A 9093-nucleotide genomic window follows, 5' to 3' on the forward strand; every position below is an offset into this window, starting at 1 on the left:
TTCATGACATGATTATCGCTGAGGCAGCAAGTTTGTCATCTCTACTCTTAGCAAATCAGCTCCGACATGAGTTGAAAGATATGGGGTTGCTGATGTAAGTGCCCGGTTTTTTCGCCTCTATGAATGAGGAAGCCACCCTCTTGTTTTTGAACACTGCAAGAGATCGTAGTATTGTCAAGGAATGTACAATGGCCCATTGTAGATCTGTAATCTTTTGTATTACCTGCCCTATTAGAGTTGGAGTAGGTGTTAAATGTGAGGTTTCTTTTGGAGAGGGAAAGACTATGAGCTATAGTGCCTTTCAAATATTGGAGAAGGCTTTGATGAGTTGATAGTGGCACATGATTGGTTTATGCATATATTAGCCTATTAGGTTTATAACAAATTAGGCTGAGTGATTGTAAGCAATTGTAGCGAACAAACTAGTTGACGATAGTAAGTGGGATTGAGAAAGAATTACTAAGAGGAGGGATTGAGTTTGAGTTTTGAGGGAGGAGTTAAGACTGGCTTGTAGTCCGGCATGCCGAAGTGTTGGAGAAGCAAAGTAATGTAGGGAGTTATAATGAGAAAACAACTTAAAGTGCTGATATTGATTTGTCCATCGAAAAAATTTGTTATCAAACCAAGTTCCTTTGGTTGGAAAGCAAGTTGTAGATCCTAAACGAGAGCTGAAATGGTGGTTGCATCATTTCTTGTGAGGATGATATCATCGATGTAGATGGAGTAAAAGGAATATTCAAGTTGTGTTATTCTTATATATATAAGAGAAGGGTCTACAATACTTAAATGAAAATCAATATTTTTTTCATGATTGAAGAAGATTGAATACAATTTTTTTGGGGTCTGCTTTTGAAGGAGGCAAACAAAATTTTGATGTTGAATAACTTCAAAGTCTTGATGTTAAGTCATGTATGCAGCATTGTCAATAGTGCGATGATGAAAGTGTTGGACACATCAGTTGAAGCACTGCTACTTGTTATGGAGAGGAAATTTTAAAAGAATTTTTATGGTGGGTAGCTTAGCCATTGGGTTGAATGTTTCCTTATAATCAAATTCTGTTTTCTTAATCGAAGCCTTGTGCGATGAGCCTTGCTTTGTAGCATCCAATTGCGTCGTTTAGATGACACGTTGTTTTGTATGTTGAACGATAGCCAAGTAGAGTTTAATTTGGTGGAGGGGAGGGGGGGTGTTAGGGGGGGTGTGAGGTTGACAAAGGGAATTGGGAGTAATAGGAATTTGAAGATTTTTTCCAAGGACTTTATTGTTGCAAAGCTTGAAATTCTTGACATGTGGATTTGTGTAAGTGTGAGGATTTCACAACTCGTGAATAGAAGGTTGTGTCTTGGGCATAGGATAGAATTTTGGATAAATTCAATATATTTTTTTGTTTTACAGAGTCTATTTGAAGTCTTATTATTATCAAGCATTTGGTGTTGGGTTAACAAAGGGAATTGGGAGTAATAGGAATTTGAAGATTGACATCAGTATCATGCACACTAGCAACCTTACTCTTTCAGAAAGCCATTGGAAATTTTTTGTAGCCATTTCTTCAATCGAAGAATAAGCATTATTAAATGGCTTCGACATGAGTGAACCACTAGTGGTAGCATCAATAATAGATCTAAGGGTCCCACTAAATCATTGTAAAAAAATTGAATAATAACCAATCAAGTAGAGTGTGATGTGGGCACTTCCTAAGAAATTCCTTAAATCATTCTCATGCCTCTTAAATCGACTTATCTTCATACTTGCAAAATGAAGTAGTATAATTTCTAAATTTACCAGTTTTTGAAGGTGGGAAATACTTGTCTAGAATTTTTTGAGTAAAGTCACCCCAAGTACTAATCGATCCAGGTGCTAAGGAGTTTATCCTCATTTTAGCTTTATTCCTTAAGGAAAAGAGAAAAAGCTTAAGTCTAACAATATTGTTATAACGAAATGTAACACAAAATTTTAGAAAACTTGCTAAGTGTAAATTTATATCCTCAGACGGGGTTCCCCCAAACTGATTGTTCTGCACCATTTGGATAATAATAAGTTTCAATTCAAATGTGTTAGCTTCTACGACAGGAGTTTGAATACTTAAGTGAATTTCATCTGTCGTAGGATGAACTTAATCCCTTAATGGTTTATGCATGTTATGTTCATTAATTGACATTTGATCATCTATATTGTTTTATTGAATATTCACCATTTCTTCTATAAGTTCATGAAGTCTTTTCTATTTTCTAATTTTTTTAATAGTACTCTCTAGTTCTAAATCGTAGGGTACAAATCCTGCAGCTAATGCATTATGCATACACAACTAAAGGTTCAATTAGTAAGTTTATCACGAAAATGCTAGACAAACACTCAAAAATAACTTTTTTATTTTCTTTATTTTATTTTTTTTTTCAAACAAACAAACACTTACACAATGAACTACAATACAAATTTTCAAATCTAAGTCTTATAGGTTCAACTAAAATTCTCCTAAAGTTCTTTACCATCGTATCCCCGACAATGGTGCCAGAAACTTGATTCACCCCAGCTATTATCACAATAATGTAAGTCCTCGATAACAACACCATAAACGTGATCCACTACTTAGCAACTTGATTGAGTTCTTAAAATCAAGTGCTCTTGCACACTGAGGTTTCTCACACAAGTATACATATTGTTTTAGTAATATAGGGCTCTATTGAGTCTGGATTATTAATCCCTCAGAGAGTGAGGTAATGAATCCCTTAAAAAAAGTTATAGTCTATTACTTTTATGTCTTAGTTTAGAATTATGATTAAGTAAAAGTTATACCAACTACTCCTACCCTACTTCAATTCGTTCTAATGTTAAAACCTACCTAACTTAATTGTTTCAGTGATTATCAAGATATAAAAGTAACCCATCTATTGTGATGATATAAGTGATTGTTTAGGAATATATACTTCACATTGTAGATGTGACTAGTGACGAATAGGAGCAATTCTCTACTTTGCCCTCTCTCGAGTGCATAAAGTAGTTTGGTTAAACTTGATTTAATATCTTAAACCCCAATTTGAACCCATCAAGGACTATTTTTCTATCTATTTGCATCTTCCTATAGTTTAATTTTGCTTCATAACCTATAGTCAACGTGAATACTCTAATTGTTTCTCCATCACTCTTCCAAGTCATAATGGATCACCATAATTTTTAACAATCTATATGCCCAAAATGAAAAGTAAATTAAGCTTTAAAGAATACTCATCACATTAATGTTTAAAGATCAATTATATGAGCATCCTAACATTCTACACATCCAACTTATTCATCACAAGAGAAAGGTAAGAAATATCTACTCACAGTGCATGAAGAAAACACTACAAATTATCTTCTTAAAACAAAACAAATTCACTAGAATTGTGTTTACAAACTGTACAAGACAATATAGAACATATTTCTTAGTTTTTTCCTTGAGAGAAGAGATGAAGATTCCTCCCCAAAAGGTTTCCAAGTGCTCCCTGCAATGCTAGGTATATCCCCTTACATATTTCTCTCCAAATTCCTCTCCAATTTCTTTAAGAAATTGAAAAATACAAAACCCTAACTTTACACTATGAATCCTTTGCCTTCTTGAACTTCCCAAGGCATCAAAATGTTTTGCAATGTTCTCTTGAACCGCCTAAATTCACCCCATAACTCCTCAAATTGTGCTAAAGTAACTATAGAAAATTGTCCAGGAAGTTGCCAGTGCCTTGGCACCATAGAGCTGGCGCCTAGGCGTCGACATCTCGGTTTGCCTGGGTGGCTTCCGACGCCTAGGCGTTCAGTAAGTTGGCGCTAAGGTGCTTTGGTGGAACACCTTCGCGCCCAAAGACTGACATGCGTTAGTCTACTGCTCCCCAATTTGCTCTGTTTCTCTTCCGCTTTACTCCATTTTAGCTCCGCTTTACTCCTTATGCCCTACTTGTTATATTTGCAAGAAAAACAAAAAAACACCTTTCTTTAAAGTGTAATTTCATTCATAAAAAAGGTGCAAAAAGGAACTTTAGCATGCTTTAGGACACATCAGGAATCACCTCTTAGGATATGGTATGGGTTCAAACTCATTGAAATAACTCTCAATTTGCTCCTTTATGAAGATAACCAACAATTCATGTCCACTTAACCTTATAGATATGTTCATCTCACTTAGATGAAGCTATAGAAACAAATCCTATACAAATTGGTTTTGTGTAGGCCGAGATCTTAGGGTTTGATCCTAGACGGATCTCGGTTCTCTATCCCACTGGGATGATAAACCGATATCATCCATTGTCATGTATTAGAAACTGGCGGTGGAGATTGAACCAGATCATAGAACTACAGAAAGAAGAGCACGAGATCGAAGCCACCTCAGCCATTTGCATGGAAAGCACGACGAATCACATAGTGTCGCATGAGATTTTATAGCGTTCGAGGATCGAGTTAGCATTGCATGGTTAAGTAAGAAATTTAGGATTTTCTTAATTAAAAAAATACATGAAAATTAAATAAACTTTAAAAATTCATCTCTCTCTGAATAATAATCACAATAATTAAATAAAAATACACCTGAACTTAGTGAATAAAGGAGAAAATAATAAAAATAAAAAAATTAGCTTATAATTAATTTTTAATTAGTTAAACACTATATTTAATTATTTAAGAAATAAAATGTAAGACATAAAAATGTGAAATTTTCAGGGATTGTTTCTTCTATCATTAGGGACATTCCGTGATTTTTCCAAAATTAGAGGATCTCCCTCACACCAAAATGCTTAATTTCCATTGAAACTTATAGTTATTATGAAAAATAATTATAAAAAATGAAATAAAATCATAAAAATATGAATCAAAATGGAGATTTAAAAGAAAATTTAGGGCAACAAACCAAAATATTAAAATGACAATTTTAAGCTTTGAAAATCTAAAGATGAAGTTAGGGCACTAGGGGTAAATGTGTAAAAATTAAAATTTTGGATTATAGCCCAAGTTGTCCACTAAATCTAAGTTAAACACAAAAAAATTCACTTAGGTAACCTAGCCTAATGTAAGCATTTAATTGTTGACATCATAATTATCCCTTTAAACCCTTATCATACTTAGGTCTAGTCCTTATGGACCTAACTCGATCAAACTTGGTTAGATCAAACCTAAATTAGACCTAACCGAAGTAGCCTTGAATTTGATCCAACGCAATTCAAACTTAGGATTGACCTAAGTCTGGCCCAACTTAGACTTAGCTCAACTTCAGTAATTCCAAGCCTAATTTAGGTCAAAATTCAATCTAGACTTAATCTAAGTGAAAATATGCTTCAACTAAACCCAACCTCAAGAACTAGCCCAGGTCCGACCCATCCTGGGCCAGACTCAACTCAACTTAAATTCTAAACTCATTTTAGGTCTAACATAGCTTAGACCTGGTCCAAACCAACCTGAATTTCAAACATAATTTAGGTATAGCCTAGCATAGAACCGATCTATTCAAGACAGTGAACTTAAAGTAACATAGACTTGACCTAACTAATACCAAATTCAATTTAACTTCAACCTTAATGGGGTCCAAACAAAATTAGACTTAAGCTTAAGGCAATCTCATTCAAGTCTAGTGCAACCTAGTGCCGACTTAACTAAATTCAAACTTCAAATCTGAATCTACCTAAGGTCTAACCTGATTTAGGCCTACTCTAACTAAAATAGCCCCGGGTCAATCCGACTGAACTTGGGTTAACCCAAACCAACTAAATCAATTCAGGCTAACCCGACCTAACTCATGTCAACCCTAGCCAACCGAAAATTCCTAGGATAACCAAACTAACTAAGATTAACCTAAATTAACAAAATCAATATGGGCTAACCCAACCTAACTCGAGTTAATCCAAACCCACCTAAGAACTTTGGGTCAACTCGATCTAGCTCGGATTAACCCATTAACCCAAATTAATTAAAACAATTCTGATTCAACCCGACCGAACCCGGGTTAACCCAAACCAACCTAAAACAAATCTGGGATAACCCGACCAAACTCTACTCAACCCAAACAACCTATAATAACTCTAGGTGTACTAATTGGGGTTAACCCAAATCAACTAAAACAACTCTAGGTCAACCAAATCTAACTCAAGTAAATCCAAATCAACAAAAGCAAGCCCAAGTCAGCCCGACCTAACTCGGGTTAACCCAAAACAACTCAAACAAATCTAGGCTAACCCGACCTAACTTAGGTTAAAGCCATATCAAATAAAACACAATGGATCGACCCAACCTAGCTTGGGTTAATGATACACCTAAATCATATAGTCTTTATGTACACATTTTTATACCTGTTTTTGAGATATTGTGCTTTAATGAAAGATAATTGTATATTTTTATTTCAGGTACAATCAAATGGATAAAAAAATAGTAAATGGAGTAAAAATGATCAAATTTGGAGCAAAAATGAAGAAGGTGCAAAAATGAACTGAGGCGCCTAAGCGCCTAGGATTGGCGCGATGCCAGTTATATAGAGCGAGCCATGCCTACGGGCCAGGTGCCCGACACTTAAGCGTTAGAAGTAGTTATTTGATGATTCATTGAATTTGGATGAATTTTTTAAAAGGTTTTTGAAGCAACCCTTGGTAAAAACATGGGAAATAGTTCATGGACACGAAAATTCATTCAATTAGCTTTTGAAAGGAGGTTGAGGATGAAACTTCTAGAAGTTTCATTGAATGGAGACACATTTTGAAGAGACACCAAGACACCTCTTGGATTTTTATTAAAGAAGATTTGGATCATCAAAGGAAATCACCAAAGTCCAATCACCAATCATCATCCATCCTTCCAAAGTAACCGCCGTCCTCCGCCGCCACCCATCACTGCCGCTGCCGACCACCTTTTCTTTTTATTATGAGTTTAGGTTGTATTGTGAGTGAAGGAAGATAATTCAAATGAAATTCAAGATATTTGATGGAGAGGATTTGAGATAAATGTTTATCTTTGTGACTACATTTGATTTTAATTTAAACTTCTTGATTGTGTGCATGATTTCTACTTTTAAACTCAATTGTGGTTGTGTTTTCTCCATGAATTCTGAGTAGTTTTCTTTATTTCTTTTCTTGAAATGATAAATGATTAAGTATTGAAAGGAAGTTGTGTGAAGTATTAGAATTTAATGTTGGAAGAAGTTGTGATGATTTTAAACCTTGTACTTTATTTAATTCTTGATTTGACCAAATTAAGATGTTAATACCTGTTGTGAGAATATGTAAGATCCGAGGTGGTATTGTCTCGTGGTATTGTCTCAGTCAACACTCAGTCAACAAATGGTAAGAATCACATTTGATTTCATGGATGAGGATGTTGTTTATGGGATGGAGTGCAGATAAATAGGGAAATAAACTTTGAAGGTATAGAATTAGAGGACTTTAAAGTGATAGGCTAAAACCCCCAATTTGATTTATAATTTTAGGTTATGATATAAGATGTTAATTCCCAGGTGGAGGGAGAAGATGAAACTCTAGATTGAGAGCTAATATCTTCCCTACCTAACCTGTCTTCAAGACTATTCAAACTATAGATTAGCCAATGTTTTTTATAACATCTCTAGACATCTCTAGTACTCTAGTAAGGGTAAAGAATATTATTGCTCCTATTTAGCACAACACAATTAGAATACTTCCACAGCAGAATTCTTATACTTGTTACTGATTCATAATAAGGAAAAATATATTTTATTTATATTGTCTTCATATTGCAAGTATTTAGTAAATTCAATTAATTTCTTAGTTTATTTTCAATTATAAAAAATTACAAAAAAAATCAAATTTTAATTTCTATTATAACATCTAGAGTTTAAGTATGAATACTTTGCTAAGTAAAATTTTGTTATCTAATTTATCCTATTTTGTAAAGTTGCGTTTTGTTAATTATCCCCGTGGGTTCGATATTCAGGGCTTAATCAAAAAGTTCTATATTACTTGATAACGATACGTATACTTGCGTAGTATCCCATATTAAATATTATAACTGAATTCTTATTTGCTTCATAGTGAAATAGTTACCTAGCTTTTGCTTGGGATCAAGTTTTTGGCTTTGTTGCAAAGTAAGAATCATTATTAAGAAAATTAAGCATATAATCACATACAACCATTTGACATCTATAAAGAGAATTGAGATCAAGTTTTTGGCGCCGTCGCAGGGAAATAATTACAAAAAATTTAAAGAAATTTTCAGAAAGAAAAATTTCTATATTTTTTAAGTCTTATTTAAACTTTTAGATTTTTTATAGGAATATTATTGCGTTGTTTTTATATAAAGTTCTTATTTGTGTGTTTTTATTTTTTTTATTTTATGTGTTTTATAATGATTTATGCATAGTTCAGGTTCCACAGGACTTGTGTCTTAGGATTATGAATTATAAAGAACTATTAGAAAAATTAAAAATTATTGAGAAAAATTAAAAATTATTGAAATGATAAATCATAATAAAAAAATACTGAAGAGTTTAGACCTTTAAGAGATTATGTAAATCCTATGGTGAATGAGCTTCATTGTAGTATTCAAAAACCCGTTGTAGTGGTTAATTCATTTGATTAATTCATTTGAACTTACTTAAATATGCTATTATCCAAATAGAATCAAATAATAAGTTTGGGGGAGCACCAACTAAAGGTCTAAATTTACATCTTGCCAATTTTATAGAATTGTGAGCTACATTTAAATATGATGGTGTATCAGATGATGCTTTAAGACTTAGATTATTTCCTTAGATTATTTTAAGACTTAGATTATTTCCTTTCACACTGAGGAATAAGACTAAGATATGGTTACATTCATTATCACCTGGATCTATCAGAACTTGGGGTGATTTAGCACAAAAATTTCTTGCTAAATATTTTTCAATATAAAAAAACTGCGAAGTTTAAAAATAATATTACATCATTTTGTGAGTTTGAAGGGGAATCTATTTATGAAGCATGTGAACGATTTAAAGAACTCTTAAGAAAGTGTCCACACCATGCTAGACCATATTGGTTAATAATTCAAACCTTTTACAATGGATTAGCTGGATCTCTTAGATCTATTATCGATGCTGCTAATAGTGGTTCATTGATGTCAAAACCAATTCATGAC

The sequence above is a fragment of the Phalaenopsis equestris genome, unplaced genomic scaffold (assembly GCF_001263595.1).
Source record: "Phalaenopsis equestris unplaced genomic scaffold, ASM126359v1 Scaffold001290, whole genome shotgun sequence".
Classification (NCBI taxonomy): Eukaryota; Viridiplantae; Streptophyta; class Magnoliopsida; order Asparagales; family Orchidaceae; genus Phalaenopsis; species Phalaenopsis equestris.